Source organism: Camelus dromedarius, chromosome 10 (assembly GCF_036321535.1).
Source record: "Camelus dromedarius isolate mCamDro1 chromosome 10, mCamDro1.pat, whole genome shotgun sequence".
NCBI classification, from domain to species: domain Eukaryota; kingdom Metazoa; phylum Chordata; class Mammalia; order Artiodactyla; family Camelidae; genus Camelus; species Camelus dromedarius.
The window spans coordinates 31,279,020-31,298,899 of record NC_087445.1 but is presented as its reverse complement, the minus strand read 5'-3'; the positions used below and the strand labels follow the sequence as shown (position 1 = coordinate 31,298,899).

The 19,880-nt window shown below is 36.0% G+C and overlaps 1 protein-coding gene across 1 annotated transcript in view; it reads left to right on the top strand.

Annotated features, from left to right (window-relative positions):
* Positions 1–19,880, top strand: part of JAK2 (Janus kinase 2) — a 168,333-nt gene that overhangs the window by 58,591 nt on the left and 89,862 nt on the right. The gene's annotated exons all lie outside the window — the stretch shown is intronic.

Here is a 19,880-nt window from a genome sequence, read left to right as displayed (position 1 = left end):
TTTTAGGTTGATAGAAAAATTGAGTGGGAAGTACAAAAATTTCCTATATACACACACAGCCACCCCATTATCAACACCCCACACCAGAATGGTACATTTGTTATAATCAGTGAACACATCATTCTCTCTCAAAACCTGTAGTTTACCTTTGGGATCATTGTTGGTGTTACACATTCAGTGGGTTTGGGCAAATATACGATGACGTGTATCCACCATTGTTGTATTATACAAAGTAGTTTCACTGCCCTGAAAAATCCTCTTTGCTCCATATCTGTTCATCCTTACCCCCTCCATCCCCTGGCAAACACTGATCCTTTTACTGTTTTGTCTTTTCCGAAATGTCATATTGTTGGAAGCATACAGTATGTAGCTTTTTCAGACTGACTTTTCATTTAGTAATATGAGTTTAAGTTTCCTCCATATCTTTTCAAGGCTTGATAGCTAATTTCTTTTTATCACTGAGTAATATCCCATTGACCAGATGTACTATGGTTTATTTATTCATTCACCAATTAAAGGACATCTTGGTTGCTTCCAAGTCTTGGAAATTATGAATAAAGCTGCTATAAATAGGTTTTGTGTTCAGGTTTTGGTGTAAATTTCTAACTCATTTAGGTAATACCAAGGATTATGGTTGCTAAATTATTTGGTAAGGTTATGTTTTAGTCTTACAAGAAAATGCCAAACAGTCTTTTAAGGTGGCTGTTCAATTTTGCATTCCTACCAGCAGTAAATGAATAAATGAGAATTTTTGTTGCTCCACATCTTTGCCAGTATTGGATGTTGTTAGTGTTTTGGATTTTGGCCATTCTAAAAGATTTGTAGTGCTACCTCATTGTTTTAATTTGCAATTCTCTTGTGAATCTGTGTGTCTTTGGATTTAAACTGGGTTTTTGTAGACAGCATATAGTCGGATCTTGTTTTTTGGTCCACTTGGACAATTTTGGTCTCTTAATTGGTGTGTTTCGATCATTGATGTTTAAAGTGATTTTTGATATAGTTAGATTAATATGTACAATCTTTGTTACTGTTTTCTATTTGTTGCCCTTGTTCTTTGTTCCTATTTTTGCCTTCCACTCTTTTTCTGTCATTTGTGGTTTTAATTGAGCATTTTAGATGATTCCATTTTCTCCTCTTTCGTAGCATGTAGGTTGTACTTAAAAAAAAAAAACTTTTTAAAAGTAATTTCCCCTAGAGTTTGCAGTGTACATTTACAGCTAATCCAAGTCCACTTCCAAATAACATACCTTTTCATGCATAGTAAAAGTACTTCGTAATAAAAAAATCCTAATTCCTCCCTCCCATCCCTTGTATCATTGCTAGCATTCATCTGACTTATACATAAACATGCATAAAGATACATATATTAGATTAAATATTATATATTACATATATGGACTATATATTCAAATATACTGTTTCTGTCATTATTTTGAACAAGGTATCTATTAGATCAATTAAGAATTTTGAAGTCTTTATTTTATCTTCATTTATTCCTTCTCCAGTGCTCTTCTTTTCTTTATGCAGATCTAAATTTCTGTAATAGATCATTGTCCTTCTCTCTGAAGAACTTCTGGCATTTCTTGCAAGGCAGATATACCGGTGACAAATTCCCTCAATTTTGATTTGTCTGAGAAAGGTTTTATTTCTCCTTCACTTTTGAAGGATAATTTCACAGGGTACCAATTTCTTGGCTGGAATTTATTTTCTTTCAGCTCTTTAAATATTTCACTTTATTCTCTTCTTGCTTCAGTAGTTTCTTTGGTAAAGTTGTATTAATTTTTATCTTTGCTTCTCTATACATAAGGTATTTTTTTCTTTGGGTTTATTTCAAGATTTTTGTCTTTACCTTTGAATTTCTTCAGTTTGAATGTGATACGCCTAGGTGTCAGGTTTTCTTGTTTGTTTGTTTGTTTTGGCATTTGCCCTGCTTGGTGTTCTCTGAGCTTCCTGGATATGTGGTTTGGTATCTGACATTAACTTGGACAAATTCTCAACAATTACTGCTTCAGATAATTCTTCTCTTTCTTTTACATATGTTATACTTTTTATATAGTATGAAAGTTGTTCCACAGTTTTTGGATGCTCTGTTCTGTTTTAATTTTTCCCAAACCTTTTTTTTTGCTTTTCCTTTGGGAAGTTATACTGACATATCCTCAAGCTCAGAGATTTTTCTTGAGCTATGTCCCCCATACTAATGAGCCCATCAAAGGCATTCTTCAATTCTTTCACTGTGTTTTTGATCTCTAGATTTCTTTTTGATTCTTTCTTACAGTGCCCATACATACATGCATACTGTCTACTTTATCCGTTGGAACCCTTAGTATATTAATCATAGTTGTTTTAAACTCCCAGTCTGGTAATTCCAACATCCCTGCCACATCTGAGTGTGGTTCTTATACTTGCTCTGTCTCTTCAAACTATGTTTTTTCTTTTTTTTTATTGTTGTTGTAATATGTTTTGTAGTTTTATGTTGTTGTTCTTATTTTTGGAGGCCAAACATGATGTATTGGATTAAAGGGTCTCTGATAAATAGGCCTTTAGTGGTGTGATGGTAAGGTATGGGAGGAGGGGTAGCAGCCTATAGTTCTATGATTTGGTGTTAATGTTTTAGTGAGCCTGTGCCCCTAGACAGTGAACCTTGCAAATACTTCTCAGTCTCTCCGCTTACTCCTGCATGTTGGGGGGACAGGATGGCTAGAGTGGTGTAGAATTGGATATTTCCCTTCTCCCACGTGGAAGGTTAGAATGGATTGGAACTGGTTAAGCTCTGTTAACACTCCAGTAATTTAGGTTCTGGTAAAATATCTTCTCTTGAGGGTAGGCCTTGTTGAGAACAGTAGAATGCTGTGCCACATTTCAAAACTGTTACTTTTCCCCCCTCCACCTGCCAGAAGCTAGAAGGGATTTTTCATCAGTATTCACTGTGAGAACCAAGTCAAGCTCTTGGAAATAAAACTTACAAAAGTGTGGTGGTCCCCCATGAGTGAGTTTTTAATCTCTCAGGCTTGTCCACACTGAACCTGCAGTGTGCTCTTGAACTCTTCTAGTGAATTTTTCATTACAACTATTTTAGTTTTTAGTTCCAGAATTCCTATTTATTGTTTCTGCTATGGATTAAAAGTTCGTGTTTCCCCCAGATTCATATGTTGAAACCTAATCCCCACTGTGATGGTATTTAGAGGAGGGGCCTTTGGTAGGCAGTTATGTCATAGGGGTGGAGCCCTGTGAATGGGATTCGTGCCTTAGTTAGAAGAGTCCAGATAGGTAGCTCACTCTCTTTCTGCCATATTGAGGATAAAATGAGAAGTTGGCAGTCTTCAACCTGGGAAGGTTTCTCACCAAAGCTTGATCATGTTGGCATCCTCATCTCAGACTTCTAACCTTTAGAACTGTGAGAAGTAAATTTCTGTTATTTATAAGCCACCAAATCTATGGTACTTTGTAATAACAAACCAAACTGACTAATACAGTTTCTTTTTATAGTTTCTACCTCTTTATTGATAGTCCTAATTTATGAGAAGTCATTCTCCTGGTTTCCTTTAGCTCTTTGAGCATATTAAGATGTTGATTTAAAGTCTTTGTCTAGTAAGTCCAATGCCTGGTCTTCTTCATGAACAGTTTCTATTAATTTCCTTGTTTCCTTGAATGAGTCATACTTACTTGTTTCTTCCATGCCTCATAATTTTTTAAATTGAAAATTGGACCTTTTGAATATTAAAATGTGGCAGCTATAGAAATACGATTCTACCCCCTTTCCAGGGTTTGTTGTTGTTCCTTGTTGTGGGTCCTTTTTATTTGCTTCTTAAGTGAATTTCCTAAACCATTTTTCTAAAGTGTGCTTTCTTTGTCATATGTGGCCACGGAAGTCTGTGTTCTGTTACCTAGTCATAGGTTGTGTTTTTACAGAATTGCCTTAGGTGCCTGGAAACAACATAAGAAAGAAAGAGGGAAAAAACCCTCTTCCAGTCTTTGTAGATTGGCTCTGTGTTGGGGCACTCTTTCAACACCTTACCAAGCCATTTATAACCTTGTCCTATCCTTTACTTTTTGCTTGCACAGAATCTGCAGGCCACCTGAAGGTGGAAGCTTTGAATCTTCCTGGGCCTTTTCTGAGCATGTGTTTTACCTTGGGCATGTTCACGGTTTTTTTGATTCCCGGGTATATATGGGAACCTTTAAAATCCCTATTCTTCCATGTATCTCCTTTCCTAATCCCTTTCTTTTCGTGGTTCGCAGTCTGTCTATTTCTTATCCCAAGTGTTGTCCCTTTCTCAATTCTGCTGTGTCTAAAACTTTTACCTTTAAATAGTTTCAGCAAAAGCTGCCCAGAAAGCTGCCTCAGCCCTGGGAATGTTCTGAGTAGGATGAAACAAAGGAAAACCTTTGTGCAGGTCCTTGATGGAGCTGCCAGAGAAGTCAAAACCCATAACGAAAATGCTTTCAGAATAGGTTAGTATTGCTGTTTATGGCACTAGCAACCGGGATTGCAGGCTATCATCCTGGTGGCCACTTTTTGATTGTTTGGCTTCTTTGTGGAAAGAGTTTTAAACTCTAAATTAAATTTTATATTGACATTGGGCTATTTAGCTTATCTACTCCTTCTTGAGTGAGTTTTGGTAGCTAGTGTCTTTCAAGGAATTTTTAAAATTCATCTAAGTTATCAAAATTACTGTCAGTATGCAGTTCGTATTGTTCTCTTAATATCCCTTTAAATGTATGTTATGCAGTAATGTCCCCTCTTCTTATCAAAATATTGGTAGTTTTTGTCTTCTGTTTCTTCTTTTTTAATTAGTCTGTCTATTGATTTATCAATTTTATTGATCTTTTAAAATGACTAGCTTTAGTGTTTATTGATTTTCTTTACTGTTTTTCTATTTAAAAAAATTGTTCAAGTATACTTCATTTACAATATTGTGTTAGTTCAGGCTAGCTTCAGATTCTTTACTATTATAGGTTATTATAAAATATTGGATAGAGTTCCATGTGCTATACAGTAAATCTTTGTCATTTATCTATTTTATTTTATTTTAGTATTATTTTTTAATGGAGGTACTGGGGATTGGACCCAGGACCTCATGCATACTAAGCATGGACTCTACCACTGAGCTATATACCCATTCCTCTACTGTTTTGTATATAGTGGTGTGTATCTATTAATCCCATACTCCTAATTTATCCCTCCCCCTTCCCTTTCTTCTTTGGTAACCATAAGTTTATTTTCTGTGTCTGAGTCTGTTTCTGTTTTGTAGATAAGATGATTTTTTAAAAATTTTATTGTTTGTGAGTCTTATCTTTATTATGTGCTATCTTCTGTTTGCTTTGATTTTAATTTGCTCTTTTTTCTGTTTTCATAAAGTAGAAGCTTCTGTTATTGATGTGAAAATTTTCTGTTCTAATATAAGCAATTAATGGTATAAATTTCTCTCTAATCACTGTATTAGCTATACCCCACAAATTTTGATATGTTGTGTTTTATTTTCCAGACATTGTTATTTTCTAATTTCCTTTGTGATTTTTTTCTTTGATCCATGGATGTACTTTAAATTGTATTCAGGGTCTTTTGTGGTTCCATATAAATTCTAGAATTTTTTGTTCTATTTCTGTGAAAAATGTCCTTGGGCTTTGATAGGAATCACATTGAATCTGTAGATTACTTTAGCTAATGTAGACATTTTAACAATTTTGATTCTTCCAGTCCATGAGTGCAGAATATCTTTCCATTTATTTGTGTCTTCTTCAATTTCTTTCAACAATGTCTTATAGTTTCCAAGTACAGGTCATTTTCACTCCATGATATATATTTTAATAAACAGAATTTTGGTTGTTGTGTAATATTCAGTCTGTAGGTTGCCATAATTTACTTCATTTTTCTATTGTTGAACTTTTAATTTGTTTCTATTTTTTTTTTTTTTTTTTTTTTTTTTTTTGCTATTTTAGATAAGTCTACAAGGAACATTTTTATACATAAAGCTTTTGCCATTTCATTGGATTCTTTCCTTAGGCTACAGTTCCAGAAGTGTAGTTGCTCAGTCTGAGGGTAAACCATTTTAACATTCCTGATTCTATTACCAGATTGTCAAAAGGATTGTACCAATATGTACTCCAACCTCCTAAGTAATTTTAAACTTTGAATTTTTCTGCAGTGGTTCTGTAACTGGCAAAAGTTTTTTTGAGAAGTAATATATACTTTAACTTCCTCTTAATGTTTTAGAGAAGTGCTTCTCAAACTGCAATGTGCATAAAAATTTCCCTTGGATCATGTTAAAATGTGGAACCTGATGCAGTACATCTGGGTGGAGTCTAAGACCCTGTTTTTTCTAACAACCTCCCAAGTTGTTTTGAAGCTGCTGATCTGATCCCACTGTGAGTACTAAGGTTTGAGGGTTAAGCTGTGGTAGAAAAGAAAGTAGGAAAGCCTTTCCTGAGTTTTAAAAATGAAGCAAGTTTGAAAAATCTCATTTACAAAAAATGTTCCAAAGAAAGTAATCTCCCTAAACCGTCTAAAGTAGATCAAAGATGAGGAACAGGATGCAAGCTTGTCACTGATATTAATAAAGGAAAAAAAAAAAAAGGAATAAAATTAGAGATATTGCCTATGGTTTTGACTAAAAAACTCAGCTTGGAGATCTCTCTTTAAGTAGTATGTTGATGCTTGAGGCCTGATATTAAAATTAATGTTAAAGATGATCTTCTATCTAGATAAGCAACATTTTCAGCATTGTCTTTCAAACATACAGATCTCTTTGGTATCACGGATTTCTCTGCAGAAACTTCACACAGTATACAAATATGTGTAAGAATGTCCTTTCCATGTTAAACACATGTTCATCAACACTTATTTTTCAGTAGATCAGTATTAAAGATTATTGCTATTTTAAACAAATTCAAATTTCTTAACAGATATTTGAATATTTATTCAAGGCATAAAACCCATACTTACTCAAGACAATGGCTGATTTAATCATGTGCCTAATGTCCCGGAAAATAAAGGATAAAAATATGTAAAATTACTTTCTGTTTATATAATTGAACATCATAATGTATGTGTACATGGTCATCATTAACATAATAGAGGAACTTTCTTTTTTGTCCTCTTTGATGGAAGTGCTGGAAGAGTGGGATAGAAGAGTTCTGGACATGCCATCTGGCCTTTCTGTCTCTCAAGTCAATTCAGTAAGTATTACTGAGAGAGTGTTCATTGTTACAGGGTTTGTAACTAAAACAACTGTAAGATAAAGTCCTTATCCTACAGCTGTTGCCAAATTATTTTAACTGTGAAATAATTACCATGTAATCTTGTTCAGAGAGAAACCTGGCAAACAAATCACTGTGACAGTGCATCTTTCACTGTTCTACCAGTTGTTTTAGGTTGAGATTTAAAGGAAGCATTAGAGATTTCAACGTTAAAAAAAAAATTGAATGCCACTATTTATTAGCCATATTTCTCTGATCACAAAAACAAATGTCAAATTGTTCATTCAAGAAATAACTTCACATGCTCAACGTTTTATAAGTAGACTAAACACTATGTTGCAGTGGTGAAGATAGATTCCTCTATAGAGTAGTATTTCTCAGCCTATAATTTTCTCTCTTTTTAATAAACATAAAATTCACACACACACATATCCATCCAGTGAGGCTCTGATATTACCCTCCCTTCCTCACATTGACAGTAGTCAGTCTAGAAAGTGCTGGGCCAAGCATGGTATGATGACAGTGTCTGTTTCTTCAGTAGCCAAGTGGCTTGGCTCTCTGACAATTAAGTATTAAGATAAAGTACTTCAAACACGTGAACAAATCTAAGTAACTGCATCTAGACCTAATTTTAAGGGCCATGTCAATATTAAGTGTCATACCCCTAAAGTAGTGTTAACTTACTGATATTGGCATTGATGTCTTAGAGTTCCATATAGTACAATTCATCCCTCATGTTTGGATGTTAAAGGAGTGTGAGAATGCTTTTGCTCTGTTTTTAAATTTAGTCAGTGATTCTGTGGAAGATTGTGCTCCTTTCTTGTTGCTTCTTACTATATCATGGCTCTTCCAGGTACTCCTAATTTTTGCCTTATAGACGTAGACCTACACAGACAGGTGCAGGGGATTTTTGTGGTAAGGCAGGCAAGGTGCTGAATGGTAAAATAATAAAAAGGCTAAGGGCTTTGTCAGAGTCGGTTCTGGGGCAGGATTTTCTGGGCTGAGTGGCTATCTTTACACAAACTGCATGGGCTCTGTCTGAGCCTTCAAGCCTTTTGAGGGCTGCTTAATGAATTGGGCTCTACTCTAACTATTAGCCACAGCTATAGGTCTCCATCAGAGCAGAAATATTTAGGGGTATTGCTTTCTATGCAAGGCCCCAGAAATTAAATATGATTGTTTACGAGTGTCTTTTTAGGCCTGCTGGATTTGTATGTCTTACAGGGCAAGAGGTGTCAGGGCGGTTTATCAATTCTAGTCCAATATTATGAATTTCACTTTAATTTGAGAATAGGTTTCTCAGCATCATGTAGAGTTGAGTTTCAACTCCAGCTGTCCATTGAGACCAACTGGGAAACTTCTAAAAACACCAATGCTTGGGCATCTCCCCAGACATACCCCCTGGGGGTAGGGACCTCAGCACTGGTATTTTTCAAAAGCTCCCCAAGTGATTCTCACATGCAACCACATATTAGGAACCTTTAATTTAGAGAAATGGTTCCCAAACTCAGTTGTACATTAGAATTACAGGGGGAATTTTAAAACATCCAGATACCCAGACTTCACCCTGGTCCAACTAAGTCAGAATCTTTGGATGTGAGACCCAGGCATCAGTATTTTTTGGACACTTTTTAATCCTCAGATGATTGAAATATGTGGCCAAGTTTGGGAGCCTTTGGAAAACATCCCCCTCATCTCCATCTAAACTTGTTCATATCTAATACAGATATGCTCTTTGCTCTGAGTGAATCATATCACTGCTTCTCAAACATATATGTTCATATAATTACCTTGGGATCTAGTTAAAGTGCATATTCTGAATCAGCAGGGCACTGAGACTCTGCATTTCCAGCAAGATCCCAGGTGATACCAGTGCTGCTGGTTAAGTGGACCCCACTTTGAGTAGCAATGAGTCTTGCCACTATATGGTCATCTGGATGAACCTTCAATTAACAAAATAAAAAATAGAATATAGGATTTCATATAGAGTTCCACACTTTAAGATAGTTAATTATAATTCATTAGGCTGCACTTAAAATGTTGGTAGGAGATGGTATGTTATTTGGAAAACTTAATGAAACAATTAGAGAGAAATGTGTAATCCCAGATAATTCTGCGATGTATCAGATAGACTCACTTGCCAGACAGGTTTTTAAAAAGATTTAAGCATTGGGTGGTTCACTGTACTAGAGCACATTTTGTTTGATGTGAAGATATGCTACTGTTTCTGGAAATCCTGAATCATTTCCATACAACCTCTGATCCCTTTGAGCACAGACTGAAATCTTGTGATTCAACATACAGGGAATACAAGAAATCTATTCTGAGGGATTCAATTAGACTTAAGATGAGCATAAATTTGAAATCTTCATGTATATGATGTCTTGTGGCCATTAGGTTAATTTAGTTGTGAATGATTTATTAAAAACAAAAACAAAAACAAAAACAACCCCTTTCATTATTGGTTTTTATGAGTCAGCCATAAACCTAGGAAATGGAAATACTAGTGGAAGATATATTCAAAATTAACAGAGGAAATCATTTTTGTTCCCAAATTGAAATATATGTGATTATGGAAAAATTCAGAAAAATTGCATAAAAATGCAAAATGAAACAGCAAGTGCTGATGTAGAAGCTGCAGCAAGTTATCCAGATCCAGCTAAGAAAATGAGTGAAGGTGGGTACACTAAACAACAGGTTTTCAATGTACAAGAAACTGGCTTACATTGGAAGAAGTTGCCAGTTAGGACCTTCATAGCTAGAGAGGAGAAGTCAATGCCTGGCTTCAAAGCTTCAAAGACAGGCTGACTCCCTTGTTAGGGGCTAATGCAGCTGATGACTTAAAGTTGAAGCTAATGCTTATTTACTATTCAAAGAATCCTAGGATCCTTAAGAACTATGCTGAATCTACTCTGTGCTCTACAAATGGTACTGCAAAGCCTGGATGACAGGACATCTGTTTACAACATGGTTTACTGAATACTTTAAGCCCCCTGTGGAGACCTACTGCTTAGAAAAAAAAATTCCTTTCAAAATATTATTCCTCATTGACAATGCCCCTGGTCACCCAGCAGCTCTGATGGAGATGCACAATGAGATTAATGTTTTCATGCCTGCAAACACAACATCCATTCTTAAGCCCATGGATCAAGAGTCATTTTGATTTTCAAGTCTTATTATGTAAGAAATACATTTTCTAAGGCTATAGCTACTATAGTGATTCCTCTGATAGATCTGGCAAAGTCAATTGAAAACCTTCTGGAAAGGATTGACCATTCTAGATATCATTAAGAACATTCGTGATTCATGGGAAGAGAGAGAAATATCAACATTAACAGGAGTTTGGAAAAAGTTGATTCCAACCCTCATGGATAACTTTGAGGGGTTCAAGACTTCAGTGGAGGAGATAACTGTAGATGTAGTAGAAATAGCAAGAGAACTAGAGTTAGAAGTAGGGCTTGAATGTGACTGAATTGCTTTCAGTCTTATGATAAAACTTTAATGAATAAGGAGTAGCTCTTATCGATGAGCAAAGGAAGTGATTTCTTGAGATAGAAAGTACTCCTGGTGAAGATGCGGTGGAGATCGTTGCAGTGACAACAAAGGATTTAGAACAGTACATAAACTTAGTTGGTAAAGCAGTGGCAGGGTTTGAGAGGACTGACTTCAATTCTGAAAGAAGTTCTACTGTGGGCAAAATGCTATCAAACAGCATTGCAGGCTACAGAGAAATTGTTCCTGAAAGAAAGAGTCAATCAATGTGATAAGCTTCATTGTTGTCTTATTTTAAGAAATTTCTGCAGCCTCCCCAACTTTCAGCCACCACCACCCTGATCAGTCAGCAGTCATGAACAGCAAGGCAGACCTTCCACCAGCAAAAAGATTACAACTTGTTGAAGGCTCAGATGATGGTTTCCATTTTTTAGCAATAAAGTTTTTTTAAATTAAGATATGTACATTGTTTTTTTAGACATAGTGCTATTGCATATTTAATATATTGATGGCAGTATAAAAGTAAATATAACTTTTATATGCACTGGGAAACCAAAAAATTCATGTGACTTGCTTTATTGCTGTGATTTGGAACCAAACCCACAGTATCTTGGAGGTATACCTCTAATTGAGAACCACATATGAGGAGGGGCTATGTGAGAGAAAAATCCTCATGGCTGGTGAACTCAGGCCAAGTCAGCAGAAGGTAGTTCTGAAAGCATGAGGCATACCTTGATTTGATAGGCAAAAGCTGTTTAGAATACAGTCAGCCCTCCGAATCCATGGGTTCTGCATCCATGGATTCAACCAACCTTGGATCAAGACTGTTTGAAAAATAAATTTCTGAAAGTTCCAAAAAGCAAAACTTGAATTTGTCATGTGGAGGCAATTATTGACATAGCATTTACCTTGTGTTTAGAAGTATATACATGACTTTAAATTGTATTAATTATTATAAGTAATACAGATATGATTTAAAGTATACAGGAGGATGTGCGTAGGTCATATCCAAATACTGTGACATTTTATATAAGGGACTTGAGCATCCACAGATTTTGGTACCTGAGGTGGGTCCTGGAACCAATCCTCCTTGGATACCAGGGGTGACTGTAATAGGAATAGGGTGTGCAAGCTGGCAGCAGAATTTTCCTTGTATCCCTTCTACCTTTTGTAGTTCCACCTCCTCTATTTCTAGGTCACTCCCTCCAGTACCCTAACTCCAAGAATCCTTCAGACAACCCCCTACTGAGCAAAACATTAATTCTTTTCCATTGCCCTCACCCACATCATATTTTCACTTCCTTGCTTACCCAATTAAAATTCCATGGTCAACTATTATAATCAGTTATTTGCATACACCCTCAACTTCCTTTCCTCTTTTCCACTTCCTCTTACTCATCCAGGAAAACTTCAACCCTGTTTTAATAGAACTTTCTCCATTCTGAACTTTGACTCGTGCAGCTGAATGTGGGTGGAGGAAAACCCACAACCACGCTGCTGAGTCCAACTTCAAATTCTTGACGTCTAGTGGGCTCTTAACGCTGCCTGGTAATCAAGCTACATTTCCTTGGTCGTTTCACCCTTCTCCTCTTCTAGATGACTTTCTTCAGCCTTCACTTTTACCTTCAGACCTCAATATCTCTACCTCCACTCCCACCCCATTCACTGTCAGTTGATGATCTTGCTTCCTCTTTGTTGGAAAAACATAGAATCAATGAACAGAAGACTCAGCTGTCAGTGTTGCACCCACGTAACCTGCTTTCTTTTACCGTTTTGCAGCCACAGAGGTGCTCTGCTGAAGGGAATCTGCTGAGAAGTGTGTAGACAGTTATGGCCTCCAGTTGATACACTTTTAGTTTCATTGCAGAGTTTACACAGAGAGCCCTCTGTTCCCTCAGTGCTCCTCCCCTCTCCTTTGGCTTCTCCCAGCCAGTGACTGAGCATGATGGGAGTACTAGAGATGGGTCATTTTTGCCCACATGCAATTCCTCTAATAGGCAGTCTCCGCTTGAAGACTCCCTATTGACCCAGTCAAAACTGTCTGGTATGGCAGTTTTGAGTCTTCCTACCAAATCCTCTTTTTTTCTTTCTCATTTAAAAAATCTCTATGGCTATATAATTCACATACTGTACACTTCATCTACTTACAGTGTACAATTCAATCATTTTAATTATATTTCCAGAGTTGTGCACCCATCACCACAATCAATTTTAGAGCATTTTCATTACCCCAAAAAGAAACACATACCCTTCAGCCGTCACTCTTCAAACCCCCCACCTCCCACAGCATTAGACAACCACTAATTTACTTTCTGTCTGTGTAGATTTTTCCTTTCTGGATAATTCATAAAAAGGCAGTCATATACTATGTGGTCATTTGTGACTGGCTTCTTTCCCTTAGCATGTTTTCAAGGCTCATCTGTTTTGTGGCATGTATCAGTACTTTCTTTTGATTGTTGGATAATATTTCATTGTATGAATATACTACATTTTATTTATCCATCATGTTGATGACATTTGGGTTGTTTCCACTTTTTGTCTAGTTTAAGCAACATTTCTGTGAACATTTGTGTACAAGTTTTTGAAAGGATATTTGTTTTCATTACTCTTGTGTTTATACCCAGGAGTGAAATTGTTAGTCCATACAATAACTCTGTGTTTAATCTTTTGAAGAACTACCCAGTCCTCTTTTATTCCTTCTTTTTTTCTGCAGGTCTTAGACTTGCATCATGGTCTGAAATCTCTTCTCATCCTACTCCTGTTCTCTTTTCCTTTTACTCTTCACAGGTGTTTCTCCCAGTAAATCTCTTGCACAACTAATTTTTTTCCTGGCATCTCTTATACGACCCAAAGTTACACATCCTGAATGAATGCTCTGTGTGCTCATGTAAGGCTAAGCTTTTCATTTATAATCTAGATTCTGTCTCCTTCCTACTGAAGAACATTGCTCCAGAAATTCCCCTTCACCTTACCTCATCATGAATTGTTACCTTTCTACTGGACCATTCCATTGGATTCCCTACATGCTGTTAACTTCTCACAATTGTTTAATTAATTAAATAATCATTCTATTTGCCCTACACCCGCTTCCAGCACTTTCCACATTTCTCTCTTCTAGTTTAATAAAAACTTCCCCTAATAGTTGTCTACACTCACTGTCCTCAATATGTCTGCCCGTCTTCTCTTGATTAGATCCGGATTTTGCCCCAAGAGTCTATAACTGTTTTATCAAGGTCATGATCAATGACCTTGAGTGTTAAATACAGTAGATAATTCTTAGTCCTTACCTTATTTGATATAGCAATATTTGATGCAGTTGATGGTATCTTCTTTTAAAAATACTTTTATTTGGCTTCCAAATCACTATACTCTAATTGATTTTTCTCCTATCTTACCGGTCCCTCCTTGTCAGTTTCATTTGCCAATTCCTTCTAGTGTCTCCAAACGCTGAACACTGGAGTATCCCAGGTGTATACCCTTGGACCTCTTTTCTTTTCTATCTACATCTGTACCCATTTTCTTGGTGATTTCACCTAATCCTGTGGTTTTAAATATAATCTGTGTTCTGATGACTACCAAATTTATATCTCTAGCTCAGACATCTCTCCTAAACTTCAGTCTAATATATTTAACTGCTTATCTGACATCTCCTCTTGCACACCTAATAAGCTTCTCATATTTAACATATCAAAAACTGAACTCTTAAACTTGTTTCTTACTCAGTCTTCTTCATCTCAGTTAAAGGCAACTCCATCCTTACACTAGACCCATCCTTCTGGACCAAAATGATTTTTTAAAAAATTTTATTTATTTATTTATTTACATTTTTTAATTGAGTTATAATCATTTTACAATGTTGTGTCAAATTCCAGTGTAGAACACAATTTTTCAGTTATACATGAACATACATATATTCATTGTCACATTTTTTTCGCTGTTAGCTACCACAAGATCTTGTATATATTTCCCTGTACTATACAGTATAGTCTTGTTTATCTATTCTACATTTTGAAATCCTAGTCTGTCCCTTCCCACCCCCTGCTCCCCTGGCAACCACAAGTTTGTATTCTATGTCTATGAGTCTGTTTTCTGTTTTGTATTTATGTTTTGTTTTTTCTATTTGTTTTTAGATTCCACATACGAGCAATCTCATATGGTATTATTCTTTCTCTTTCTGGCTTACTTCACTTAGAATGACATTCTCCAGGAACATTTATGTTGCTGCAAATGGCGTTATGTTGTCGGTTTTTATGGCTGAATAGTATTCCATTGCTGTATAAATATACCACATCTTCTTTATCCAGTCACCTGTTGATGGACATTTAGGCTGTTTCCATGTCTTGGCTATTGTAAATAGTGCTGCTATGAACATTGGGGTGCAGGTGTCTTTTTGAAGTAGGGTTCCTTCTGGATATAAGCCTGGGAGCGGGATTCCTGGGTCATATGGTAAGTCTATTCCTAGTCTTTTGAGGAATCTCCATACTGTTTTCCACAGTGGCTGCAGCAAACTGCATTCCCACCTGCAGTGTAGGAGGGTTCCCTTTTCTCCACAGCCTCTCCAGCATTTGTCACTTGTGGACGTTTGAATGATGGCCATTCTGACTGGTGTGAGGTGATACCTCATTGTAGTTTTGATTTGCATTTCTCTGATAATTAGTGATATTGAGCATTTTTTCATGTACCTATTGATCATTTGTATTTCTTCCTTGGAGAATTGCTTGTTTAGGTCTTTTGCCCATCTTTGGATTGGGTTGTTTGTTTCTTTCTTATTAAGTCGTATGAGCTGCTTATATATTCTGGAGATCAAGCCTTTGTTGGTTTCATTTGCAAAAATTTTCTCCCATTCTGTAGGTTGTCGTTTTGTTTTACTTATAGTTTCCTTTGCTGTGCAGAAGCTTGTAAGTTTAATTAGGTCCCATTTTTTATTCTTGCTTTTATTTCTATTGCTTGGGTAGACTGCCCTAGGAGAACATTTTTGAGATGTATGTCAGATAATGTTTTGCCAATATTTTCTTCTAGGAGGTTTATTGTATCTTGTCTTATGTTTAAGTCTTTGCTCCATTTTGAGTTGATTTTTGTGTATGGTGTAAGGGAGTGTTCTAGCTTCCTTGATTTACATACTGCTGTCCAGTTTTCCCAACACCATTTGCTGAAGAGACTGTCTTTATTCCATTGTATATTCTTGCCTCCTTTGTCGAAGATTAGTTGACTAAAAGTTTGTGGGTTCATTTCTGGGCTCTGTATTCTGTTCCGTTGGTCCATATGTCTATTTTTGTACCAATACCATGCTGTTTTGATGACTGTAGCTCTGTAGTGTTGTCTGAAGTCTGGGAGAGTTATTCCTCCAGACTCTTTCTTTTTCTTCAGTAATGCTTTGGCAATTCTATGTCTTTTGTGGTTCCATATCAATTTTATTATGATTTGTCCTAGTTCTGTGAAATATGTCCTGGGTAATTTGATAGGGATTTCAATAAATCTGTAGATTGCCTTGGGCAGTATGACCATTTTAACAATATTGATTCTTCCAATCCAGGAGCATGGGATATCTTTCCATTTTTTTTTAAGTCTTCTTTAATTTCCTTAATCAGTGTTTTATAGTTTTCCATGTATAAGTCTTTCACCTCCTTGGTTAGATTTACTCCTAGGTATTTTATTACTTTGGGTGCTATTTTAAAGGAGATTGTTTCTTTACTTTCTTTTTCTGTTGATTCATCGTTAGTGTAAAGAAATGCAACTGATTTTTTTAGAACATTTTTTATTGATTTATAATCATTTTACAATGTGTCAAATTCTAGTGTTCAGCACAATTTTTCAGTCATACATGGACATATATTCTACAATTTTGAAATGCAACTGATTTTTGAACGTTAATCTTGTAACCTGCTACCTTGCTGAATTCTTTGATTATTTCTAGTAGTTTTTACTGTGAGATTTTGGAAAGTCAGTGTGGCAATAGTCACCAAATTGTAAATATATATATTTCCTTTGACCCAGAGAGTCTAATTGTCTATCCTGGGGAATAGTTTTGTGCCCATGGAGTGTATGTACAAGGATATTCTAGGTTGGTACTGTTTCTAATTGTGAAAATCACAAACCTAAATGCTCATAAATGGGAGAATTATTTAATTATGAGTTACCTATTTTATTGACACTGTATAAAAGTTAAGAAGAATGAGGAAAAGCAATAGTGTTGAAATGAAAAATCTCCAGGAAGTGTTAAGTGAAAAAATGGTAACAGAAAAGAGTATAGAATTATCTATTTTGTTTACAGAGTTCAGAACTAAGTCTATAGGAAATATGTAGGAAAAAAAATCTGAAAAGTTTTACAACAAACACTTATCAGTGGTTACTCTTGGGAAGTGAAAGAGGGCTAGGAAAAGAGAATCAAGAGGAACTTCCACTTTGTGTCCTTTATTCTATATTGGTTGGATTTACTACAAGTAGTACATATTCATGTACTATTCAAAAATGAAAAGAAGTAGCTTGCTCAAAAGTATACCTAAAAGCCCTTAACAAGGCTAATAGATGCTAAAATGTACAAGATAAACTTTCACAAGGCTTAAAACACATCTATTCCAGTAATTAGCAGTTGTTTAAAAAAATTTCCAAAGTTATCATTCTTTATAAAAACTTTATCAGTTGTAGTGCTGTTGATTCCCTGAACATTTCCTGTGAGTAGTAAAAGAGTTGAATTGGCATCTGAGCAGAAAGCACACGACACTGATATTCTTGTAACATTTGAGTACCTAGCCCAAAGAATTTGCCTTAGGACTGTTACATCATTTCATGCTTGATCTAGAACAGATAAAGGTGACAGAGAGAAAAACCAAACCAAAACAAAACTCAAATTAACATAAGGACCATTACACAAAAGGAGACACCAAAGAAATCATATTTATTCTTTTTCTTGAAATGAATGGTTGTATCAGTGTTCAGTGGGAGACAGTATTAGGTGTGGAGCAAAGAAGAGAAAGTTATTCTCCAGACTTTTCTTAGTTTCAGTTTGAGGGATGTAGGGTGCTATGTGAGTTTCCTAGACGGCTGCAACAAAATACCACAAACTGGGTGGCTTAAAACCTCAGAAATTTATTCTTTTACAAGTTTTGGAGGCTCAAGTCAGAAATCAAGGTGTTGAGAGTGCCATGCTCCCTCTGAAGCCTCTAGGGAAGATTTCTTTCTTGTCTCTTCCAGCTCTGGTAGCCCCAGGCATTCCTTGGCATTTATAATGCATCACTCCAATCTCTACCTTTCACGTGGTGGCTTTTTCCTTGTGGGTCTCTGTCTTCTCCACTGGTAAGAACACTAGTCTTATTGGATTATGGCCCACCCTAATGACCTCATGTTAACTTGATTGCATCTGCAAAGAGCCTATTTCCATATGTCACATTCACGGGTAGAAGTGGTCAGGACTCCAACGTATGGGGGACAGAATTCAACCCAATATAGATGGGTTGAAGTCTAATCAGTTCTTAATAACAGTTATTTAAAATGTATGACTTTTGCATAAGACTGATTCAGTGGGCTTTAAAGCACATCACAGTCATTCAATTGTAATAATGTCAACAATAGCCCAGAAAGACACAGGTGTCTTTTTTTGAGAAAGCAAATTTTAGATAAAGAAATTCAGGGATAGATCACTGTGATAGATCTTAGTCTAGAAGAGAACTGAGAAGACAGAAACATGGATAAAGAAAGACTACCCTAAAGAAAGTGTTCCCTCAGCGCCAGCTGTCCTACCAGAAGAACATACAGGTTTTCACGTTGACCAACTCATGATGTAGAGACAAAGAGGTACAGCCTCAAAATGTTAGGAAGAGAAGGCATCAAGGGAAAGACAAGGGCAAGAAAAGGTCTGATTAAGGACAAATTATAGACATTGGATGTATGTAGCCAGGTAGTGGAGTAGAAATTAAAATTGAGAACTATGTCATGCAGTGTTTTCTGGTCCAGTTTTGTATTTCATAGGTAAAACTGAAATTCAGAGTATTTAAACACATCAGTATGATGCTTTAATAGGAAATCAGATATTCCTTTGGTCAGTACTGTATTTAGAAGTGGAATGACCACAGCAATTGCAGTAGCTATGGCCCAGAAGATATTAAAGATTATTAAGTTAGAGAAAGTAGAGTGAAGTAATTGAGAAAAGAAAACTGAACAGTGAGGAGGGGAGTGATGTTTTGGAAGAGGAGGTGAAGGTGAGTAAAATTTTCCTATAGGAAATATCCACCATGCTCAAAGATAGCTTATCTTCTGCTTGTCTTAGACTATGACTAATGTAGTTATGGTTGACTTTATGATAGAAGATAGAATTCCAAAATTTGTGGGTAAATTGGATTTTTAAAACACAGTACAGCACAGGGAATATAGCCAATGTTTTATAATAACTTTAAATGGAGTATAATCTGTAAAAACTCTGAATCACAAAAATAAATGAAAGGAGCTCATATTATTAAAAAATCCCCATTTTCCTTGTTATAATTTGAGAGAATTCATTTTTATTTTCTTCTCATCAGTGTACTCTAACATCTGTCTTACTCTAGGTTATTTAATTACAAGTACTATGACACTAGTAGATCTAGCTTAAGTAAAAAGGAGAAATTTGTCATAAGGAAGTATTTTCAAGATACCAAATACAGGAAGTTTCTTTGGGCCTTATAAGGAAGAGGAAGCTGAAAAGCTATGAGGATTCATTCCTGGTTCACTCTTTCTCTTTTTTTCTGTCTTCTGTCTTGGTCAGTTTTTTTCTCCTAAAGCAAGTCAGCTTTCTGTGCAACTCCATGTACATGAATACAGATGGCAACCTTACAATGGCAGCTGTAATTTTTGAGCAAGGGTAACTTCATTTGAAGTGAACAAAAAAGTCTGAGCTACTTACTGTCTTTAAATCCCAGTTCCAACTTCCTCAGGAAGGAGACCCTGAATGGCTCAGCTTGAGTCAGGTGACAACTCATGGTGCAATCAAGGGCATAGGAGCAGGGTCACAAACCATAACATAGGGACTAGTGTGTAACTCTGAGTGAAGAGGACAGTTCTCAAAGAAAGAGAGCAGAAACCTTAATCGAAATAAGGACTCAGGAATTAGTGTTCTGTAAACTAATAATTATGCCAGGGGAATTTTTATTTTTAAGAGTGAATCTTGGTATGAACCCTTTGATAAAGAAAAATATTTTTAGTTAATACCTACTATACCT